The sequence below is a fragment of the Pleurodeles waltl genome, chromosome 2_1 (assembly GCF_031143425.1).
Source record: "Pleurodeles waltl isolate 20211129_DDA chromosome 2_1, aPleWal1.hap1.20221129, whole genome shotgun sequence".
Lineage (NCBI taxonomy): Eukaryota > Metazoa > Chordata > Amphibia > Caudata > Salamandridae > Pleurodeles > Pleurodeles waltl.
The window spans coordinates 628,785,729-628,810,847 of NC_090438.1; positions in this window are offsets into that span (position 1 = coordinate 628,785,729).

The following is a 25,119-nucleotide window of genomic DNA, read 5'->3' on the forward strand; positions in this document are numbered from 1 at the left end:
CTGTTCTTTGCCTAGGTCAGCACTACGTTCTCAAACAAGACATTTCTTTCACTTTGTGCTTTTCTCAAGGCTGCAGTAAGATAGGTCCCCGGCAAAAGTGGTACGCTTTGTCTCCAATGTTCACAGAAACATACACACTCACGTGGGGATCCTTTCTTTGAATATCAGCTGTTTTATTATAAAAACACTACTTTGACCCAGGTACATTAGAGGGAGATTCCAGCCAGATGACTACGACTGTATCTTGATTGCTTCACTGCAGCTGCTTCTGTAGACTACAGGCCTCTTGCTCGGGTATGAGGGATGATGTCCTTGAGGGGGGAACCTGAAGGGCAGAATTAGAGCTTAACATGCTGTACTCTAGCATGGCTTAGGTAAGAACTATCCTTAAAGACTTTAGTGACAATATAGTAGTGTTATTTTTGTGTTTTACTGTCCTTGTCACAATTTTAATCCTATTATGCTTCATCGTCCTAGTTATTGCAATTCATGCTTTATTATCTAAGATGCAGTTACTTCAATAAAAACTTATTGAACTATACTCTGCGTCTGATTGTCCTTGCATATGTGAGGCTAATATAACTGAGCAAAAGGGATGAGATTTGAGTGACCACTATTTCCCTGAGGAGTCATTTATGTCATGCGCCCGGTTGCCCCAATCATCCCTGCTCTTCGGAGGAGATGAAGCACTGCTAGTTAGCCGGAACAAAACCCGGATTAGGCCAACAGGTGTCACGTAGTGCGGGACTAGACTCAGTCCCCCACAGTACAGGTGATTCTGCCACCCAAATCCAGTAGTCTCATTAGGATAATGAGAACCTATGTAACAGAAGGGAAGGGGGTGAAGCGCTTTACATATAGAGAGCAACAACCCCAGGTGCCTGCACCGACCATGTAGGGCGAAGGGATGGCGCCTGCAGCAAGGAGAAAGAGCAGAGCAGCGGCCCAGCAAGAGTGACACCAGCTGCCTGTAGAGGCCACGCCTTCAGGCGAGATGGGCAAGGATCGGTTCTCGGTTGTCCGCATAGTTAGTCTCCAGTCACCACCTATCTTACCACTGTTGTAAAAGCAGGCATTTGTCCCACAACCCCTGTGCCGTTCTCACTCACCAGCACAAGGACAGAAGCGAGCCACCTTTGCAGAGACAGAGGTCTTGGAGAGGAGTACAGCTTGAGCCTGAGGCCGCACCTGCACAGAGAGCCCTCCTGTTGAGACCGTTTACACAGAGCCATGCCGGTGGCAAGGCCCGCTGTATCAGCAAAGTTTCCAGGGCCTCCTGGAGTGCCCACAGTGCCACCTAGTGTCCGTTCCCTACAACAGCACCCAACGTCCTGGAAAGCACATGGCAGGAGGAAAACTTCTCTGCCACTGCAGCAAGAAACATTGTCCCACAACTTTGCCATACATAGCAGCTCAAACTGAAAGCAAGACAGGAGCCCCACTGTGCCTGAACCAATGGCCTGCAGAGCCCTCACAAGATCATTTTGTGCCCCCTAGTGGCATTGGGCCACTGCAGCAAGACAAATGAGCTTGTGTTCCTGAAGGGAATACAGAGACTGTTCATACTGAGTGACATGCATACACCCTTCTGGGCTGCCTAGCTTTTAGAATGGAGAGTGCTAACCTCAAACAAAGAGCCCCAAGATGCCCACAGCTGCTGCAGCTAAGGGAGGTACCAAGAGTCCAGTGAGAAGATGACATGTGCTGCACATGCACCGCACCCCAGTGTCTGTCAGACAGCCACCACTGCAAGAGAATGAACCGGCATGCAAGGCCCCAGCAGAGAGCGCCAAGGAAGAAGGACCGAAAGCGCGAAGTTAGAGGTGCACATATGACCGCACCAGGCAAATTGACAACACAGACAGGAGCTCCTAAAAAAAGAGAGCGTCCTCTGAAAGTGAGAAGAAATGTTGAACATATGAGCCCGTACCACCCGGCCATCCACAGCACCAAAAGGCCACCGCTGGCTAGCAGTAAGCATGTCACATGGAGAGACCAACCCTGCAAGCAAACCGGAACGGAGGCAGGAGCAAGAGCGCAATGGCGCAGTACTGAGGAGTAGTGCTACACCCTTGAGTGAAGACAAGAGGAAGGAAGGAGGTGACCCCCCCAGTCAGGGAGCATACCACTTAGATGATCCCCGAGCAAGCGACATGACCTGCAAGAGGTTCACAAGGAGAAAGAATCAAGTCCTATTAACTGGACTAAGCCTGTGAGAGGCTGCAACGGGAGACGATGCACCGGCGAGGTGCAGCACACAACCAGCGAGAGGTCCATGTGACACAACATGTGACCCGTGGCGCCACCTCACGAAAGAAAATGGAAAGAAGAGAGATATGTGGCATGACGCCACATCGCGAAGAAAGTTTGATGAAAAATAGTGTGTGACAGACCTGTCACACAGAAGATCAGGAACACCACAGATGTACAAGAGAAAAGGGAGAAGAGTGATAGGACTGAGGACTCGTACCAGTACCGAAGGGGGCATCCATCAACACAAGTCAGTCACTAGGGTGCACAGGCTCCGAAGGTGGACCAACTGTAAGCCGCCACCATGGGAGGCTGACCACCCAAAAATCTGTTGTGAACACATTTGAATGTGAGACCTGCCGAAGAGAGCATACCATTGACTATCCACCCTTGGAGTTGCACGAGGCTTGGATGTGGTCCTCTTGGAGATTCCACAGCCACCCCCTTAGCATGGCCTACGAGAGGCCCACAGAGCCAACGCAGTCCTGTGGCAATCCTGGGGCAAGGGCCTCCTGACAAGAGAGATGTGTCAGAAGTAGCGCCACAACAGACACTTGGAAGCACTGAGGTCACAGCTGGAGATAGGTCAACCAAAGATTATTGGACGGAGGCCAGTGCACCTGAGTCCTGGCACCCAGAGCACATCAACCCTGTGACAAACACCCTTGCAGCTGCAAGCACAACTTGGATGTGGTCCTGTTGGCTGTTCGGCCTGCGATAGGCCCTACACACTCCAAACGGTCCTGTGGAGGCCCGACTAAAGGGCTTTGAGGAGACTCCTGCGAGATGGAGTCCTGGCACAAGAGGGAAGCCTGAAGCTGCTCTACCAGCAGATGTTTGGAAGCTTCATGGCCTTCAAGTCAGATGCCCTTTCATCCATGTCATCCTCCATCTTTGCAGGTTTGCTGCCCATGGAGGCTGTCAGCCTTCAAACAGATCTCTGCACTGCTCCTAATGCACCCCCATTGAACTCTGAAGATAGACTTCACCACTGCTCAGGATTTGACATACCAGTGGACTTTGTAAATACACTACAACACTTCACAATGTGAGACCAGAAGGGACAGGACCAACAGTGCCCGCGTGAACTGTACCCTCATGGACAGGCAATTGAGGAATCCGGACTTTGTCAACCTCCATTCGTGCCCAGAGTAGTCTGGTTAAACCATGGAGGGTTGTGGTGAGCCCCCGCGTTTGCTTAACATGTTAGGCCCCTGTGCACTTTGCCCTAGATGCGTTTTATTTAGCCTCGCACTGCTATTTTACAATAACCAGTTTCACGGTCTTGTTTTATTTCCTTCTATCACACTGTTTAGCTTACTTCAGCACTGTGTTCGCAAACAATACATTCTTGCTCACTCTGTGCTTCAGTCAAGGATACAGTCTGGTACATTGCCGATAGACGTGGTAGAAATTTAGTCTTTATAGTTCGTAGACAGTACACATTCTTACGTAGGAACATCGGGGTATTAGTTCACATCAATAGTATAAAAACACTTTCTAGTCCCAGTACACGTAAGAGGGAGATTCCAACCAGGAACCCACAACTAGATGCTGACTGCCCTGTTGCAGATGCTGATCCAGATCACAGGCCTTTGCTCAGGTATGAGGGTTGATGTCCTCCCGGGGAAACTAAAAAGGCAGGCTTAGAGCTTCACAGGCTGTGCTCGAAATATAACATAGAGAGAACATAATTTAGTTACAATATGATAGCCTTATTTTTATGTTTCTCCCTCCTCTGTACTATTTCCATCTTACTGTGTTGTATGGTTCTGGTTATTGCGGCTCACGCCTTGTTATCTAAAATGCAGTCGTTTTATTAAACTAATCTTTAGTGTTTATTCTCTCCCACAGGATGGACTTGTTTGTTTTTTCTTAATAAAGTTTGGTAAGATGCTGAGTCCGGCTGGACTCATACTGGTGTTTCCCTAATGATGTGTTCCCACCAGCCACTCCAGGTGTCACTGGTCAGGTGACCCTGTTAATAAAAGGGGCGTGTGCACATGCCCTGGACCAGCTTCCACCACCCTAAGTACAACACCACAAACCCCAATCCACCCCACCCTCTCTCCCCGTCTGTCCTCTCTTCTTTAGGCATCGCCTACTTCCTCTTTTTCTTCTAACATCGTGTGTGCTTCGCTTTAGGCACACTCGTAAAAGCCAGAAGGCAAGCAAGTACCTATTTGCGCTTTTGCTTTTGCTTCCACTTACTTTTTTTCAACAGGGTCAATTGTGTTTTGTTTAATAAAAAGAGAAGAAGGACCTCGAAAAAGTAAGCCAGTGAGGAGGAAGATCAGCGCTGAGAAAAAAGAATGGATGAGTAAAGATGGGAACTTTCATGAAACAATTGGTGCCAATCACATTCCAAATTGTATTGCAAATTAAAACCTGGCCCTCAGCAATGGTATTTTAATACCTCTGATCTTGAGAGCCCTTTTCTGTTAGTTGCTATGCAGGAGCCAAGCTAAACATTGTTATGTGATCCACGGTAATAATTGAAGGTATGAAACACAACGCTGAACATATTCACCACAGGTACAGTAGTCATGAAAAATAAAAGTGGGACAGAATATGATATTGCAGCCCGTCTAATGTATGTGTTGTAATTGCTATAACCATTCAAATATGACAGAGATTACCTAAGAACCTATTCTCTCTTCAAGTTACTTCTGTACTTTCACACACAATAGGTGTGAAAACCACGGGTTCGTCAGCGCGCAGGTTGGTCCACATGTATTTGGTGTTAAGATCTAACGTTCGGAGCTTTACGCTGTTCACTTCCGGGACACTTGCTTTCACCTGTGCGAAAAGATTAATTTTAGTGAGTGTGTTTATAAATCTTTGATATTGATGAAAATTCCTCTCTTTAAAAGACATGCGTGTGTGCAAATTGCGGGATGCGTTTACTCAGAGCACAAACTTGCTATTAAAGTGTGAACCAGAGAGATTTAGCCAGAACAAGGTGATTGTGTAAACAGAGCTAACCAAATCAGGACTGAGTTTACAATGGTTCAACTCGTCAACAGATTTTAAATCAGAAACTCCCCAATGAAGTTTAAGGAAGAAAAGGGCATACACGGGAAGGAATTGTTTCAATGAAGAAGTAAAACGAACATGGATTCAACTTTAAAGGTTCAAGAGCGGCATGGGTCACTGGGGAGGCTGTCACTTAGAGTGGTGTAGCATGCATAATAGAGATTTGATTTGAAATATAACCGTGTAACCTCCTCTTTTGATCTTCTGTGTGCTGGCCATGCAGGCCCTTTCTATCGTCTTCTTTTCATGTCTTACACCCTGCCCTCAATCTTGTGCTTGTTTCCTCTCCATCCTCTGAGAATTTGGAGCTCTTTACCGTTCCGTTTGTTCCATTTCCTTTCTCCTTTTCACACACCTACTTCAAATAACATCTTTTCCCTCTCACCTTTTCTGGTTGCATACCATTTTACCAAGAATAAATAAATTAAAATTGTTAGACTTTTCATCCTTGGCGTGGTCTCCCTTAACTTTTTGCCTCTGTTCCCCAGGTTCTTGATGTGTGCTGGACTCTAATTTTACTGTTTTGTTACTCTGGGCACTTTACCACTGCTAACCAGTGCTAAAGTGCAAGTGCTCCTGTTTAAAATGTGTACGTAATTGGTTCTCCATGATTGGCATATTTGTTTTACTGTTAAGTCCCTAGTAAAGTGCACTAGAGGTGCCCAGGGCCTGTAAATCAAATGTTACTAGTGAGCCTGCAGCACTGATTGTGCCACCCACACAAGTAACCCTGTAATCATGTCTCAGACCTGCCACTGCAGTGTCTGTGTGTGTATTTTTACACACTAAATTCGACTGGCAAGTGTACCCACTTGCCAGGCCTAAACCTTCCCTTTTCTTACATGTAAGACACCCCTAAGGTAGGCCCTAGGTAGCCCCAAGGGCAGGGTGCAGTGTATTGGTGAGGTAGGACATATAGTAATGTGGTTTATATGTCCTGACAGTGAAATACTGCCAACTTCGTTTTCACTGTTGCAAGGCCTGTCTCTCTCATAGGATAATATGGGGGCTACCTTTAAAAATGATTAAAGTGTAGATTCCCCTAGAGAGTAGATGGACAGGTGGAGTTTGGGGTCCCTGAACTCACAATTTAAAAATACATCTTTTAGTAAAGTTGATTTTGAGATTGTGCGTTTGAAAAATGCCACTTTTAGAAAGTGAGCATTTTCTTGCTTAAACCATTCTGTGACTCTGCCGTGTTTGTGGATTCCCTGTCTGAGTCAGTATGACAGTTGGGTTGTTTTTCACCTCACACTAGACAGTGACACAAAGGGAGCTGGGGTGTAACCTGCATTTCCTGATTAGCCATCTCTGCTAGGAGGGAGGGGTGGAGTGGTCACGCTCATCTGAAAGGACTGTGTCTGCCTCTGACAATGCAGACTCCAACCCCCTGGTGTGTGTCTGAGGCCTTGCCTGGACAAGGCAGGATTTCACAAGTAGGTGTGAGTCCCCTTTGAAGAAAGGTGACTTCAAAGACTAAAATGGGTATAAGAAGGGCACCCAAATCTACAGACTTTAGAAACACTTCTGGAACCAAGAGGAACCTCTGCCTGGAGAAGAGCTGATAGCTGAGGAAGAAGTGCTGCCCTGCCTGTGACTGTGCTTTGTGGAGCTTTCCTGCAGTGCTGCTTCTGCCAGAGTAAGAGGGCAAAGACTGGACTTTGTGTGCCTTCCATCTTGTGAAGAAATCTCCAAGGGCTTGAGTTAGAGCTTGCCTCCCGTTGTTTGAAGTCTCAGGGACAGCAAAGACTTCTCTCTGCCAGCAACTGGAGTCTCTGGAGAGACTCCTGCCCTGACAAGTGGTGCCCTATCCAGTTCCTGGCCCCTTGAAAGGAAAGATGGTGGAAATCCAAGGAAATCGACTTCGGACGACTCCGGACCGATGCCGCTGCTGAATCCGGTAACGCCACCTGCACCAGACGGCGTGACCTTCGCTGGAACGCGACGCTCTTCGCAGGCCCGACGCTGCAGCAACCCCGCTGAAGTCCGCGACTCCGTGGAAGTCGCCGCACCACGTCGTGACCGACGCCGCTCGAAGTGCATGGATTCAATGTTTCGCACAGACGCCGCGATCCCCGACTTCGCGCATCGGCTTGTTTTCACTCTTCACCAAAGGTACTGTACTTGGGGGTCTACACGACTCCATGTCCGGCGCCGCTGGTGTCGGCTTGTTGGGAACGACTCCGTCACGACGCCGTGTTAACATCTCATTGAAGCATTTTTGTTTCTAAGCGCTATTTTTGGAGTTTAATCTTTAAAAATTCATAACTTGACTTGTGTATGTTGGATTTTTTTGTCGTTTTGGTATTGTTTTGTTTAGATAAATATTTCCTATTTTTCTAAACTGGTGTTGTGTCATTTTGTGGTGTTTGCATTGAGTTACTGTGTGTGTTGGTACAAATACTGTACACCTAGCACTCTTAGGTTAAGCCTACTGCTCCTCCAAGCTACCAAGGGGGTACGCAGGGGTTAGCTGAGGGTGATTCTCTTTTACCCTGACTAGAGTGAGGGTCCTTGCTTGAACAGGGGGTAACCTGACTGTCAACCAAAGACCCCATTTCTAACAAAAATAAATTAATTAATAGTACCATTCATGCGATTATATCCAACGAGTTGATTAAATCACTGTACATATTCAAAAAAATAATAGATGCTACATAAAGATAGGTTAATATGTACTTTAACGGGGAGCACAAGCTTGGTATTACACCGTGGTTCCCTTTAGGAAAAGAAAGACTAATACAATCTGCACTAATGGTATGTCACTGTCACCAGTTCAAAATGTACTTTATTGGAAGAGGCAAGCTTTCCTACTCAGAGATGGTAATCCTGCTCTATCATCAGCTGTAACAGGACTGTCTGACATAACAGCACAGTTGACACAGTAAAGACAGCACCACTGGTGGAAAATGATTGAATATCAGCAGTATCATATTTCAATGCAAACATTGGAAAAGCCAGTAGTTCTTGACTGTAAAAGGCCGAGCTGTGGGCTTTACCAGTTCTTGTTTGCACTGGTATCACCTAATTCCAGAATGACCGCCACTGTGCATGCACAGTGAAACACGAGAATGCACGAGGACACATTGATGGTTATCTTGTGATGTGTTTTCTATAAAAACAGAAGCTAGTTCAAGATGGCAGCCGGAACAAACTTGTGCATCTTAGTGCACCTGTGAAGTTGCGCTGTGATGCATGCATGAAAATGAAGGCTACTTATGCAAAAGCATCCATTGAGATGCATGCTTCGTGATGCACCAGGGGTCATTTTTACATTTTTAATTTACCATTCAAACATGGGTGTTGGCCAACTTAGAACAGGTAAAAGTGAAAAGAAAGTTTCCTGCTGTGTTAAAAAGGAAGCAATGGGGTCTGTAGCAATTTGCAGCTTCCAGGACATCATAAAAAATGAACTTCAATTAAAAAAAATTAAACTAATTGGCATATGTCAGTAAGAATTTGGAATGGCAGTGCAGGACAGGAAGTATGGGAAGCAACAGCTGGCTGAGGAAGAAGGAGGGTAGTGTACAAAGAGAGTAGGGGGCACTGGAATGGTGGTGCACTAAATGGGGGGTACCAAAGACAGAAGTCTTTCCCCATGCAGTGAGCATACATGAAGAAAAACAGTCCCCTCAAGTCAGCAATTGAAAAATAAAACTAATTAGAAAAGTCGGAGATGAAATTGTTGGACAAAAGCAAGATGAGGAACGAAAGCCATTGAATCAAGAGCAGTGACCTGCAGTAAACAGCAAAGCCATAACCACAAGCAAAAGGCTGACTCAGAGCACACTCAAAATGTTTACAATGTGTTGCAAACAATACTGAGGAAGCAGAAAGGACCACATTAGGATTTTTGTGTATCATAAATTTACAAGTACCTGCCCAACAAAACATACGGCCAAGTACCTGCCACATGTCACAACTCTCCATTACAATGAAGACAATGGAAAGCTAATCACTTTCTGTAGTGCTTCATGCAGCAGCATCCTGCCTTAGGAACAATCAATGGGGACAGCAAAAGAAGACATAGGACAATTAATTGCATGAAAGTGTGTAAAAATGGCTTCCACTCTGCTATGAAGGGACAACATATGTATGATATCAGCAAAAGTGACACAAATAATCAGTTGAATCCCATGCAACCTGAGGCAAATCATTTCAAGAAACATCTTGAAACTTCTCTAGTATATTCCTTTTTGGGATTATACTTTGGTCGAGGTCGATAGATCTTTTCACCCAGGATAAGAGTGTAGAGATGAGGACATCAAAACTTCACAGTAATCAGTTAAAATAAGAGTATGACTCATTAGCCACAAAAAGAATACTCCAAACTGAAAAAAGTCCAAGGGTGTTCATTGCAGATCAATATTCAGAGTAATATAGATAATTCTCAAGACAAGAATGTAAAGGTACAAGATCATGATAGACTGTCCAATCCTCATGCAAAAGTTCATACAAATTAACATAAAAAAGACTAGACGTTCGATCAATGCTATGCATAATAAGAAATGTTAGACATTTGAATATGACATTTTAAACAAATACTGACTAATTATGTTAATTGTTTAGCAGTTCTAATTCTCAAATTTAGTAACCTGGGCAAGAGGTAAACCTACAAATTAGAAACTCCTTATTATATGTGTTGGGTCAAGCACATGTGGTCAAAAAGGGAAGACTATACCTCTGAGAGTCGAAGGGTTTCAGCTCCTAAAGGCAAGGTGAGAAGTTATGACTGAAGTCCAGCTGGAGAACTATATATTAAAGTTCATAGGGCAAGGTTATTTGTCCATCCTTAGCTCCATATGAGGCAAAAAGTGTAATTGTCCAATGGAAAGCAGTCATGCGACATAGACTGCAACATTGGTGAGGATTCCCAGATTCATTATGAGAAAAGGCTTCCATCTTAGCTCATCCATGTGAGTTGAAACAATGGAAAACATACTTTGTTCTACAGTTCCTAAATGCACTGGGCTAAAAACTTAGTTTCTCAGGTTAACTGTGTGTAGAACAATAGAATATACATTGCCAGGCTAGCATTCTCATGAGAACAAAGTCTGAAAGGAAGGTTCACGTTATGTGAACGACTAAACATTTTCTGCACAGTCAGGAAACAGGCCCTTGCAGGGCTCACTCAGGCGAAGCAAAGTCAAATTAAATGGCAAATTTATTTATGCAATTAATACACATATAAAATTCAAAATGAGGATTTCAACATTTATAAGCTTTGCCAGTGTTCATTTTACAAGAAATATAAAATGAAATAACTGTTAACCCATTCGTGTAACTATGAGTTAGAACTACTTTTATCTACATTTGCATGTGGCTTTTAAAATATTTATCTTCAGAAATCTATTTTTTTTTTTAGTGCAGACTGTTAAATAACGTCATGAATTATAACATTAAAACAAATTACTTGATTAACCATTAAGTTTAAGGGCTATACCACAACCTTTTCTCCAATGACCTACAGTGTATGCACATTAATATGATTTTTCACTGCTTTAAAACCAAACTAGTAGTACTCTGATTAGCAAAATGCATTGATTTTCATGTATAGATTATCTTGACTTAATCTTCCAAATCCCTGACTTATTGATCAATAATGTGACATATACATTAAAGTCTATGACATCACATGCAGCACTAAAATTAATGCTACATTAAAACTATAAGCCACCATCAATGAAAATACAATTAGGCACCCGGGAGGAAGCACATTGCACCTGAAAAAGAGTTTGTGATCGTAAAATCACATCTCAGCTACCTGGATCCTTCGAATGTGCAGATCAAGCCTGAGTTTTTATGACTGATCATTCTGAAATGCCTGATAATGCATAAAGTTCTACATGCAGGGCCTAATTCACAACGGTAGACATACACTTTTGTCTAAATTTGGGATTGTTTGCTGTTCGCAAAGGTATGTTAATAGTAGCATCATTATGACTGAGGAATCTCTACACATAAAGAGATAGGACAGTCCTATATTTTTATGCACAGAGGCTCTGCTGCCATAAAGATGCTACCAGTATAATACCTTTGGGAATAGCAAACATTATTATTTTGTAAGTGAATCAGTCCTTAGGCGAGGAACAACTGGATTAAAATGTCTATCAGCCCAGCATGTTTGGCAGTCATGGCTTATTCACACAAATTGACATGCAAACAACAATTCCGTTACTTATCCACATCAATTATGCTCACAAACATGTGAAAGTTTCCCATTGGAAGCTCAATATGTGTGGCTACTCATGGACAACTAAAATTTGAATACATTAAACACAATTATAGAGGAAAAACTCCTCCAAACACGTAAAAATCTCTGACATCCTGTCTCTTTATACAGGAAAGCTCCTAACCACCTCCCTCTCTAGCTTCTTCTAAAATGCCAACAATATCTATGCTCAGCAACGCATGTTACCTTACCATCTTCTTCCCAAATTACCCCTCAACCTCTGACACTTTGGGCCGTATTTATACTCCGTTTGCGCCGAATTTGCGTCGTTTTTTTCGACGCAAATTCGACGCTAAACTAACGCCAACTAACGCCATATTTATACTATGGCGTTAGAGGCGTATAGCGCCAAAGTTCCCGGAATGTGCGTCATTTTTTAGCGTGAACCCCTTCCTTGCGTTAATGATATGCAAGGGAGGCGTTCCCGTCTAAAAAATGACTCCCAGGCCTTTACGTGGTATTTATACTCCCGGGCAAAAGAGACGCCCGGGAGTGGGCGTGGCTAAAAACGGCGCATTTGCGCCGCTTTTTAACGCCTGGGTCAGGCATGGCGTTAAGGGACAAGTGGGCTCAAAATGAGCCCAGAGTGCCCTCCCCTGCCCCCAGGGACCCCCCCTGCCACCCTTGCCCACCCCAGGAGGACACCCAAGGCTGGAGGGACCCACCCCAGGGACATTCAGGTAAGTTCAGGTAAGTATTTTTTTATTTTTTTTTAATAATTTTTTTGGGCATAGGGGGGCCTGATTTGTGCCCCCCTACATGCCACTATGCCCAATGACCATGCCCAGGGGACAGAAGTCCCCTGGGCATGGCCATTGGGCAAGGGGGCATGACTCCTATCTTTACAATGATAGGAGTCATGTTGATGGGGGATGGGCGTCGTTAAAAAATGCGTTAGCGCAGTTTAGCGTCAAAAAGTATAAATATGGGCCTTTGTGCACTGCACATTCACAAACATTACAACCTCTGACGCCCTACTGTCCTCTCTAATGCCAACAACATCTTAAACATCACCTACTTATCTCCAAATAACTAGGATTGGGCAACAAAATTCCATTCTACCCGCAGAGTTTACAGAGTTTTGCCCTCTCCGCATTTTTCTTGGAGCACAGTTTTCCAGCAAAACTCTGACAACTCTTGCATGGCAGACTTTTTCACATCAACCTGTTGAGTGAGGATTTGAGTTACCTAGCACAATTTTCAGGCGCCAGAAAGCCTCATGGCAAGGTTTCTCTACCGGGCAGCAGAAAGAAGTAGCCCTCTCTGGAACGCAGGTGGGTGCAGTTTGTGCATATTTGATAGCACGGAAGTAGGCCCCAGTGCTAAAAATCAGCGGGAGCAGCACAATATGACTGATTCAGCCCACTCATGGAACTCCACAGAATCTTGCAGAGTTTTTATGTAACTCCGTAGAAAGTTCTGCCCACTCCTACAAATTACTACTTTGCAGGTAAACAAACAGTTGTCCTTTGCCCCCAAAGTCTTTATTATCCTATTGCCATCCTTAGTAAACCAACAACCTCTAAAACCTTTCTTCTCTAGTCCTTCGAAGCCTGGCTATATTTATCCACAAACTGTGTAGCCCAAAAAGATCCCCACCCTATTAAAAATCAGCATTCATTCCAGCCTACCTCCGTCACTCTCTTGCAATCCCTATGCCTCAACTCAAACAGTCTATCCAGTTTTCCTTCTGTGCAAAACCAAACAATTGTGAATTCTCCTTTACTTCTAGATTGGATGTGATAATATTTTCAAAACTGGAGCATCACAATACATACTGGTAGTTTTACGTTTACATTATGGCTGCAAGACCACTCCTATCACTATGTAAGATTAAAGCAGAATGGAGAACCTCCTTAAAACTCAGATGAGCGTTTTGATATAATACATGAAATGTTGACTCTTAAGCAACAAATAACATTACAGACATTTTTGCACTTCCCATACGTGGAACAGGAATTAAAGGAACCATGCTCTGCATTAACCACCTAGTTAACAAGTTATTGATTTTTTGTGCATTTGCAGTCTCCTGGGGAATCTCCATCCTCGAATTACAATGCATCCAACACATATTGATAGTGATTTTTGCATTTACTTTTGTTTGCATAAACCAAGCTATGTTGTTTTAACATTTCTATATAACCCATTGGCAGAAATGTGCAATTAGCAATTAGTCCAAAATCTTTAAATGAATCTCGACTTCCTAAATAACAATAATCGCTCTATGATTTCTTTGTAGAGTAAATATTCTACACCTCTCTAAAGCTTTTGTCATTATTCCATTATTACTATTGGTTTAGTATAGCATCAATGTATAGCAGTTCATGTAAGTACACCAAAAAATGCATCATAGTCAACACATATATATTTAAATACCAATCAATAAGCCCATTTGTAGTAAACTGTTTCTCTGAATGATAAATTGAGAGATTGCAAGGCAGTAAGGGGTTCTCCGTTTTTGTTCCCGGCAGGCTTGTTCAGAATGGGACAGACCCAGACGTGTTTGGAGACTCGTTTGGTCTCACGACAGAAATACCTTTTCAGAGATATCCTTCTTGGTATACCCGCAGCATCTAATATAAGCTGTGGATAACCTGCATCAAATACATCTGCAGCCTCTTCTTAGGTGTGGAATGACAGAACAGCTGTCTGACAAAACATTTTCATTGCTCTTACCATTACTATTCTAAAACTACAGTGAACTGCAGAGAAAGAATAATACTTTAGTTCATCCATTTGGTTTATTAATCTGTCTCTCAAGGAGTGCTTCCATTAAAATTCATGAGGATTATATTCTTTGTCTGAGAGGCCCAATAGATCATGTCACTTTATCACACAGCATTCTAAACAACACATTGCTTTTCACTACAGTACAAGAAACAAATGCATTCTTAATGTAATTTTCAGGCTTGAGCTGAGATTTACACTAACCTGGCCTCCCAATTTTCTTTTCTCCTTTTATACTATGGGGCAGCTTGAACATAAGATGGCAGCCTCGTCGTTTTACTTGATCAGAAGGTTTTCCTAAACTCCTGGTGGATTCACCAAACTGCTGCTGTGGCTGAGCATATCTAGCAGCTTCTCTTCAGTCTCAATGAAACTATTCATTTCTTTGTTTATAGCAACAGTTTTTTCCATTTCCACTAATGTGTCTGCGGTCATGCCATTACAATTCTAAAGCAATGTTTTGCATCTCATTGACTGTTCCTGTCCCCGCCATAAACCTAACATGTGCTTGTCATAACATCGCTGATACTGAGCCTCATAATGAGAGGCTTACATACTCTCAGATACTGTCCTGCTTTCTTGAGGAGCAATCTGTCTGCTAGCATAGCCTTTCACTACGTATTGCTTATGGCTACTTGGACTGCAGTAGTCAAAGCCCCAGGACAGGGTTTAATTTCAGAATATCAATAACAGAAATAACATCTGATATAAATATTGTGGCCTAAGTATTGTTTCTGAAAGTACAGCTCCATTGGGTGTAGATAACCTATTATTGACTCTAATTTGGATACATTTTTGTAAACAATATCTAGAATGTTTGTTAGACAACATTTAGGCCACAATATTTGGGTACAACACCTACCTTCCTCAGCTTAGAGAGCCATTCACCATTCAGCTGAACATTGCCTACGTTCTCGAGGAAAGGAACAGTCTTTTCTGATGGGACTGCATAAAGAATGAGTGGTAATCTTTTTTTTGTTTTTTTGTGAGGTTGCACTCACACATGAGTACATGAGTGTGCATGGCAGGATGGCTCTGTGTGTGAGTTTGTGTGTTTTTGCAAATGTGTCAGTCAGTGAGCCAATCTGCAATATTCAAACCTAATAAGAACTCTGAAGAAGGAAAAGGAAGTCTTAAAACTGAAAGAAATTACTGATAGGGTCTTAGTTTCCATGGCAAAAACTTTTCACGGGAAGATCTGCGTGGAAATTCTTCCGTACAACCTAAGGAAGACTTTTGTGTATTAAACTTATGCGAATTTTGAACACGTATCATAGAGCTTCCACCATAACCCCTTTCACCTTCCTTGCTGCTGTCACTCTCATCACTAGTACTCGACGCAGGACCCTCGGATAACTTTACCACCTTGGATACGTTCCACCAGTGACCATCTCAACCATAATTGCACTCCCACAAACGTTTCTCACCCTAACAGGTTTTCCAAAACTAACATCACCTTTTTTAACAGACATACTTTTTTTTATTCACACCAAATCTCCAGGGCAAACCATACAGGACTTGGTGGCTTTGATGGTATTGTACCTTCTTTTCATGAGTTCTTGTCCTGACCACACCTTTTCCCAGTCGACCACACTCTTCCTTCCACACAATCCTTTGCTCTTCAAAGAACTCGCTAACCATGATGGGAACCGAACGGTGGTTGGTTTACGACCTCTAACTGCTTCAAAAGGTGACACATTGGTTAATGACTGAGGTGTGGAACGATAAACCCACAACATGGTGCTCACTGCCTCGAGGATGTCATAATTATTGTGTCTGGCCCATTTTATACAATCCCCAACCACACTATTAATTCTTTCGACCAAGCCATTGGTCTGGGGGTGATATAAAGAACTTCTCAAATGGCTAATATCAGATTGTTTTAAGAAGTCCTCCATTTCTGAATTAACAAACTGCACCCCATTGTCCGAAATAATGGTTTTTGGAAAAGCTTCTTGCATAAGTCTTCTTTAAGGAAGTTAACCGCATTGCTTGCTGATGGAACAGCGCAAAAATGAACCTCAGGCCATCTACTGTGAAAATCCATGAGAACAAATGCATATCGTAAGTTGTGAGGGAGAAAATTAAACGGCCCAATCATGTCTATCCCCACTTTAGACCACGGTCTTACAGGAACTTCAATAGGATGCAAAGGTGGAGTACGTACTATCAACCCCTTCTCCGCAGAATTGCAAGCAACACACCCTTTGACCACAACATCAACCTCTTTATCCATAGATGGCCACCAATAATTCTCCCTTAACCTCCTTTTGGTCATAGTCGCTCCAAAATGTCCTTCATGTGCCAAATTTATCAGACCAGAACGTATATCAGGCGGAGGGATACACCTCTCACCCCTCAATAGTATCTGATCTTCAATTGTAATTTCATTCGCAACTTTACAAAATGGTTGTAATGGTAAGGGAACATTCTTTCTTTCGGCCACCCATTGGTTACAAATTCTCTAACCTGGGCCAAAATCGGATCCTTTAAAAAGGCCACCTCCCAATCAGTTTTGCTAAAGGCCTTGGGCACTGGAAGATCCAAACTGGCAACAAAACAATCCTCTCTATCATCCTCAGAGTCAAAATCATTCAGCCCTTCCATAGGTAACCTAGAAAGAAAATCCGCTCTCACATTGAGTTTCCCCGTCAAAAACGTAACCTCCACGTCGTACTGCAACAATTTAGTAGTGAGACGGGCAATACATGGGGTAGTATAGTTGGTTTTATCCCCACTGAGAATGTAAAGTAGCGGTTTATGATCTGTCACAATGACAAACCTTCTGCCCCACACATACCTTCTAAATTTTTCGCTTGCCCAGACACAGGCCAACAACTCTTTCTCTATTACTGAGTAATTCAGTTCGGCTTCTCTCAATACTCTAGAAGCATAACTGATTGTGGCTTCACCTTGTTCAATGTCCTGGACTAGAACAGCACCCAATCCATACTTGCTTGCATCAACCATTATCTTACACAGTAATAATGGATCGTATGGACGTAGTGCTTTGGCATTGGTCATTTCAGATTTTACCAACTCAAACGTGTCCTGACAATCCTTGTCCCACGTAAATTCAACACTCTTCTTCAACATATTAGACAAACATTTCATCTTGGAGGCGTAATTAGGAATAAACTTGGAATAAAATCCACATAATCCTACAAAAGAGCGCAGCTTGTCCTTATTCTTTGGAGGAAGACAATTGTGAACAGCCTCCACCAAACCAGGTCTCGGTTTGACACCCTCCGACGAAACAACGTGCCCCAAAAACTCAATCTCTTTTTTCCAAAATTCACACTTTTCATCTTTAACAACCACCACATTTTTCTCAAAAATCTGTAGAACTAGCTTAAGCACTGTGTTGTGTTCTGGTAACTGTTTGGCAAAAATCAGTACATCATCCTGGAACACCAGGACACCTTCAACATCTTCCAACAGTTGTGACATGATGCGTTGGAAAACAGAAGCAGCTGAAGCAAGACCGAAAGGCATCCTACGAAATTGGAAAGTACCAAAAGGCGTGTTGAAAGCCGTATAATGCCTAGAATCTTCTTCAAGGACAACCTAGTGATATGCCGAAGCCAAGTAAATTTTTGAAAACCACACTGCACCACTAAGTTGCGCAAGCAAATCATTAATCCTGGGTAACGGAAAGGAGTCAACCCAAATCTCTTTGTTGAGACTCCTTAAGTCAACACATAAGCGCATCTCGCCACTGCGTTTGCGAGCGATAACAATTGGGGACAACCATAAGCTAGACTCAACCGGCTCAATTACCCCTGACAATTGTAATTTTTCCAACTCCAACTTAAGATCCTCCCTCAAGCTGAATGGGATCGCTCTTAATTTGTGCTTAATGAGTATGGTGTCTTTTTTAATTTTGATACTATGTTTAAATCCTTTGATACATCCTAATTTTTTCTCAAATACACTAGGAACATCATATGGAGAGTTGAAAAATTCATGCCGCTATGGTCTTTAACAACCATTACTTGCTCAGTGGTACCTGGTCTCAGTACCATACCAAAGAGGCCTTGATGGAACCAACCTAAAATATTGACACCCTTGACAGCAACATACACCTTTCCACGGATTTTGCACCCCTTGAATTCCAACACATCTTCGATGAAACCCTCCAGCTCTATCCTCCTTCCTTCATAGGAAACCGGAGCTCTGTCAGGTGGATACAATTTCCTACCACCCCACATTCTCCTAAAGAAGTCTAAAGTCATCATTGTAATGCGTGCACCGGAATCCACAAGTAGATGGAGTGTTTTGCTCCCCACACAAATATCCACATACGGGTCCACACAACATTCCTCAGGATTTCCCGAAAGTGCTTGCTCATCTGTGACCACCTCAATCATGTCATGGAATTCATTCTCCAAACATTGATTAGACACCTCACTGGCTTCAGACACACTGCTGATCTTGACATTCTTGTTCCCAGGACTCTGACACACCCTAGCAAAGTGGCCTGTCCGGCCTCATTTGTGACACACCACATTCTTAGCAGGTCAACCCTTAGAGTCTTTTGCATGTGGGAAAGTCCCACATCTGAAACAGATATTACTCTGTTTGAAAAATTCATTATTGCTGGGCTTAAGTTCTTTGCGTGTAGAGACAACATTGACACTGGCTTTCTCTTCTTCCTTGCATTGAGATGAAAGTTCTTTAAGAGAAGCTTGAGCCAGCTCGATGCTCTTGGCCTGTTTAATCACATCTTCAAGCGAAAGATCCCCCATTGTAAGTAGTCTTTGCTGGATGTGTTTGTCACAACAAGTCCCTATGAGCTGGTCTCTGACCAGCTGATCACAGAATGCGCCAAATTGACATTGTGCACACAGCTTACGAAGAGCACTGACAAACTCATCAATCGATTCACTTTGTAGCTGGACCCTCTTGAAAAATTTGTGGCGTAATACAACAAGGCTTGGCTGTTTGTCAAATCTCAGGATGAGTTTTTTTACTGTTTCCTGATATTCGTCCAATTCTTCACCTTCTACCGCCTCGACATCAGGAAGGTGTTTCAAAGTCTCTCGGCCTTCAAATCCCAGTGAGTGTAATAATAGAAATTTTTTCCTTTCAGGTCTGTACTGTGATGCTCTGATAGCCCTAAATAAGTTTCAAACGCATCAAACCATTGAGGCCAAGACACCGGTGGTTCACCAGGTGTTTCTAGAAATGGTGGAGGAGCAGAGACAGATTGCATAGTGTTCCCTTAAATTTGTCCAAACAAATAAAAGTACAAAAAAAAAAAAAAAAAGATCAATTGGGTGCTAAAATGCAGACGGAGGCTTCCGGCGTTATCCAGGAATAGACAAAGCCAGACTTCTTGTAACCAGTAGCCTGACCAAGATTTGCAAAGCTGTTGTAACTGTAGTCCAACCAAAACTTGTCAATAATAAGTAACTCCCTTATTTTTCTCTTTTTTTTTTTTACTTGACACAAATATTTTGGAAAAAAAAACAGTTAGTTAATGTACTAAAACGAAAAATTGAAGAAAAAGTAATCCAAGTGCAGCCGTAAACACGCAGGCACTGAAACGTGTGTTTAACCGTAGTAATCTCTTTTCCTTAAACAGGTTGCTATGGTACGTGCCGGTTGATAGGGTACCAGGCGTGAACAGCGAGGACAGAGAGAGAATGTGCGCGCACACCCTGCTTGCGCTTGTCATGTGACGCAAGGCAGCACCAGCGCAGAGCACGCGAAGGGTGGGCGCCGTGCGCAGACTGTCCTCGGGGGAGGCCGTACAAAAAGATTTCCTCCCGGAGGGCACACAAACAGAAATGCGGCGTCGGAACAGGTCTCACCTTAAGCAGAGATGAACTGTCCGACAACGGTGCCGCGTCTGCCTCCGGAAAGTGCACAATCACTGTGCGTAGGTTCTGAGGTGGATCCAGGAAGATCGCTTGTCGCCAAAATTATGTTGGGATCTCAAAAAATGCTGACAAATGAGGTAGGAGCGAATTTCAAGTTTATTAGAAGGAAAGTACAGAGCCACCTCATTAACGTGCTGCCGGCACCTCTCCAACCGCCGTACTGCCGAGAACACATTCTACATTCTACCCTCGAGTACCGCATTACACAAATCACTCCACGAGCCCTGCATTCCACGTTCCTCATACAACAGAGACATTATTAAAATAATTTTAAAAACATATAAAACACAATTACATTTCATTATGAAAGTTATCACAGCTAATAAAAGATGTATTGTTGCACAAATGACATCAAGATAGTTCATGCCAATTAAAAATGCATTACGTTGTCTCCAGTCTTACAAACAATACTTCTATCTTTTGTAAACCTTCATTTGTCTTTCAGCCAGTACATACCTTAACCAGGACAGTGTATAGTAAAGTACCAACAAGTTAGCATAGCAGATATATGACACTTTTTGTTGAAGAGTTAGCGTTCGCTTAGCCCATGGTCAATAGCCAGCATGGGGTAGCAGAGGAGGTGCAATTGGCAAGGGAAAAGGAGAAGGAGATCCACTTGTAGTTTAGTCCCTGCCTACCCCCGCACCTGTACTTGGTGTCAACAGTCCAGAGTGTCTCCGCTCTGCAGTCGTCCGAAGCTTGAGCCGCCAGCTACAGTGTCAGGGGATGCCCAATGTCCGTGGAGGGCCTTGGCAGCTGTTCTGCATATGTTTCTTAATGAGCATTGCATGTGATGACGTCTCTACGCACTGCTCCATGATACTGACTTCTTTAAAATAAGACTCAAAAATATTTTCCATTCAGGAAGTATCATATGTGGCTGCTAAGCGTGTTTCTCTGTATGCCTCTGTGTGCATTTTGCTATAAAAATGCCAGCATGAAATGATGTGGCTGTTTATGCATGCAGGGGTCAGTGTGTCTGCTTATACATGTAAGTGTGTACCTGTAATTTGTTGGTGTGCACCGATGTCTGTCTTTAACTTTCTTAGCTTAGTGTATTGCCTTAATGCTATGACCAATGCCCTCTCAGGATGGATATGTGATGTTAACGCAGTGCCAGCTTTTGGGTGCTACAACCGGTGCTGCAACACTAAGTGCAGAGCAGACAAGTGATATGAGGCAGGCGAGACAAAAGCAGCCTGCAGAGTCATTTGTGTGCCCAGCAATTTTCAGGGGGTAATAATAACAGCAAGATAATCCCAGCAGTTTATGTACTTTCTAGAGAGATCTGTGTTTTGTCTAGTCACAGTCCTGACTCATCATAAAGTATCACTAAGGAATAACGTGTCTGTTGCAAAGCATGTAACATGCAGATCATAGATTTGTATTTTGTATGAATAACTCATTGGATTGCTGCTTTTGTCACCGAAAACCTTTTGTTGCTTGCAGTTCATAAGTTATGATCATTCACGTATAGTTCAGTGAGCTGTGAACCAACATCACAAGCTGCAGGCAAACTGCAAGACATAGGTCTAGAGCCTTATTATTCTCAATCTTTAATTACTCTAAAGTTGCTAATAATGGTTCTTTTGGGTAGTAATACATTTTTATTATTAAAGGAATTTCCAACCTCTGTGTTACATTTTAAATCCTAAGTTTATGTTTCTTCAGACCAATGGCTTTTAACATATAATGGCTACCAGTATGGATGGTATGTGAACCCTAAACCTTGTAGGTCTAATTGTCTAATACATTGATATCCACACTTATATGACATTCTCTCTGCAAATATGTATGTGTGATGTAAAGTACTCTGAAAACCTACACTGACATGAGAACAGCTATAAAACAAATAAAATAAATGTGAGAAAGGCGCCACGAGATGCGTCCTTTGGAGTGGGAGGTAGTACTGAAGGAATCCATGGAGAAATGGGGGTGGGGGCAGGCACAAGATCTACCAGCTATAAAGCAGGGACTGGTAACAGATCTATCACATGTAAACTTCAGTTCATGAATAGTACAAATTATGTATGCGTACCTTTATCTGTAAATGTATTTGTATCAGTGATATGATGTGCGCCCATGTGCGTCTTCATGGGTGCATGTGTGTAATGTTGTCTGTTTGTATGTTTTTTGTTTGTAAAGCACTAGTGTTCACCCACTGTTGGTGTTTTGGCCCTGCGTGGGTTTATGCAAAATAAAATTGAAGATGAAACATGTTGGCACACGTGTTTGACTTTCTGGTGTGCATGTAGGTGCATGCATGCATGCACGCATATGCCTGTTCATCAGTTTACGTATGTGTGCCTATATTTGTTTTGTGCCTGTCCGCAAGCATATAGTTACTAGCTGAATAAAGTACCAGATGCTCTGTTTGAAAGCCTTTGGGGCATATTTATACTCTGTTTGCGCCGGAATTGCGTCGTTTTTTTTTACGCAAATCCGACGCAAAACTAACTCCATATTTATACTTTGGCGTTAGACCTGTCTAGCGCCAAAGATCTTGGAGTTTGCGTAATTTTTTTGCGTTGACACCTACCTTGCGTTAATGATATGCAAGGTAGGCGTTCCCGTCTAAAAAATGACTCCGAGGCATGTGCGCCGTATTTACACTCCCGGGCAAAAATGACGCCCGGGAGTGGGCGGGTCAAAAAAAATGACGTCCAGCCATTTTAGCGTCATTTTTTAATGCCTGGTCAGGGCAGGCGTTAAGGGACCTGTGGGCTCGGAAGGAGCCCAGAGGTGCCCTCCCATGCCCCCAGGGACACCCCCTGCCACACTTGCCCACCCCAGGAGGACACCCAAGGATGGAGGGACCCATCCCAGGGAACTTAAGGTAAGTTCAGGTAAGTATTTTATTTTTATTTTTTTTGTGGCATAGGGGGGCCTGATTTGTGCCCCCCTACATGCCACTATGCCCAATGACCATGCCCAGGGGACAGAAGTCCCCTGGGCATGGTCATTGGGCAAGGGGGCATGACTCCTGTCTTTGCTAAGACAGGAGTCATTTCAATGGGGGTTGGGAGTAAAAAAAAATGGCGCTAATCGGGTTGAGGCGAAAAGTTTGCCTCAGCCTGACTTGCCCCATTTTTTGGCGCCCAAGCTCCATTTTCCCCTACGCCGGCGCTGCCTGGTGTAAGTCAATTTTTTTGACGCACTCCAGGCAGCTCCGCCGGCTAACGTCATTCCATAAATACGGCGCCCGCATGGTGCTTTGGAATGGCGTTAGCCGGCGTTACATTTTTTGACGCACAACTGCGTTGGCGCAGTTGTGCGCCAAAAAGTATAAATACGGCCCTTTGTCTTTTTATGCCGGTTGGTTCAGAAGCGATTTTTCACTGAAAGTGCTTCCCTGGTGCTTGAGTACTAGAGTCCTGTTCAAATGTTCTACATGGGCTACTAAGAAGCACTATATTCTTACAGTTCAGGGACTTTGTTCCATGGTTCTATTTCCGGTATATAAGAATCACGTCTTACATGCGTTAACATCTTTCAATGTTTGCTGGTTGCACTTATCACATATACTGTATTTCCAGTCTTCATCACATATACTGTATTTCTAGTCTTCATCACACATACTGTATTTATAGTCCCATAGATGAACCCTAGGAATTCCTTTGAATGTATTATTCACTTTTTCTTTCTTCAATACCTTTTTTGTGTTTTGTTACACTAGATATGAAATGAATAACGTTTCTCCTACCTAGTCTACCTAAATTAAGGACTCAAGAGCTCAAAAAGATTCAAAAAACCTTTCCATCATAAATAACCAGTATTTTTCATCTGTGGAAGACAATGACGTTCTTAGGTGTCCAGGTTCTATGAGGAATAATGTTCTGAAAACGATGAAACAAATAAATGATGATTAGTGATCAACAAAAGTGTGAAATGAAATAGCCAGAAAAGGTAACGTCACAGACCACATTAGAATCACTTTCTCACCGAACAGCCACTCTTTATACATGGGTAGTTTGCAAGTTCACAATCTATTTGTACGTAATTCCAACTCTGCAATGGTCCACTGAAGCAGTTGAAGGAGAATTTGAAATTACCAAAGACCCAATTAATGTTGTCCCCCAAAGAGCAAACGAAGTAGAATGGGGAGTCCTTAATCCTACCTATGAGTTCTCAAACTGCTTGACTAAACCTTGGGAAGGGTAAAGAAGCAGCAGGTTGGTTAGACTCCTAGTCGATTCTGTGTCTCTGCCACAAAGTTGAATGGTGGAGTAAGGAACTGCAGCTGCACAGATGTATTGTTCAATTAAGAGGGAATAGCGAAGGCATAATACCATCAATTAATGAGTTTAACAGCTCCTGTAGTTATTTGTCCCCTGGAGCATCATACTGAATTAACACTCATTAAGGCCTTGAAGTAAATAGACACATGATTCAATTACATCCAGATGGTTGAGATCTAGACGGTAGGTAATTTTAGGGTACAACAAAAAATGCCTTTCTTGGCCCTTGAATCTCATCCTATCAGGACTCTGTTGATCCTTTTGTGGATCACAGTGCTTAATTTGTAAATAAAAACGTGCCGGTGCCCAAAGCCCTCCTCTTAAACATGCGGCTGGAGTTAAATTTGCGAACACGGAAGACTGAGGCAGCGTAATCCTGAAGCCAAACCAGGCTTCTACAATCCTTTTACAGCCACTCACTGCCCCTTCAGCTCACTCTCTTGCAGCTTTCTGCTTTCTCCCTTTGTGACGCTTTTTAGTTTTTCTCTTCCTCCATCTTTCCCACATATGTCTTTTTCGTGCAGTAAATGCTCGAGGCTGAAAAATAAGTGCTGGTCCTCAAAAATAAGTGCTAGTGCTCCGCCAGAAACAATAAGCAAAAGTTAAGCACTGCATGTTGAGAGTGGGGGACATGTATTCTAATAAACTTTCCCACAATCCATATTTATTTTCTTAAAAAAGTGATTTTTAACCCCTTCGTTGCCAGGCCTTTTCCCCCTCAGGTGCCAAGCCTTTTTTTGGCTATTTGGGG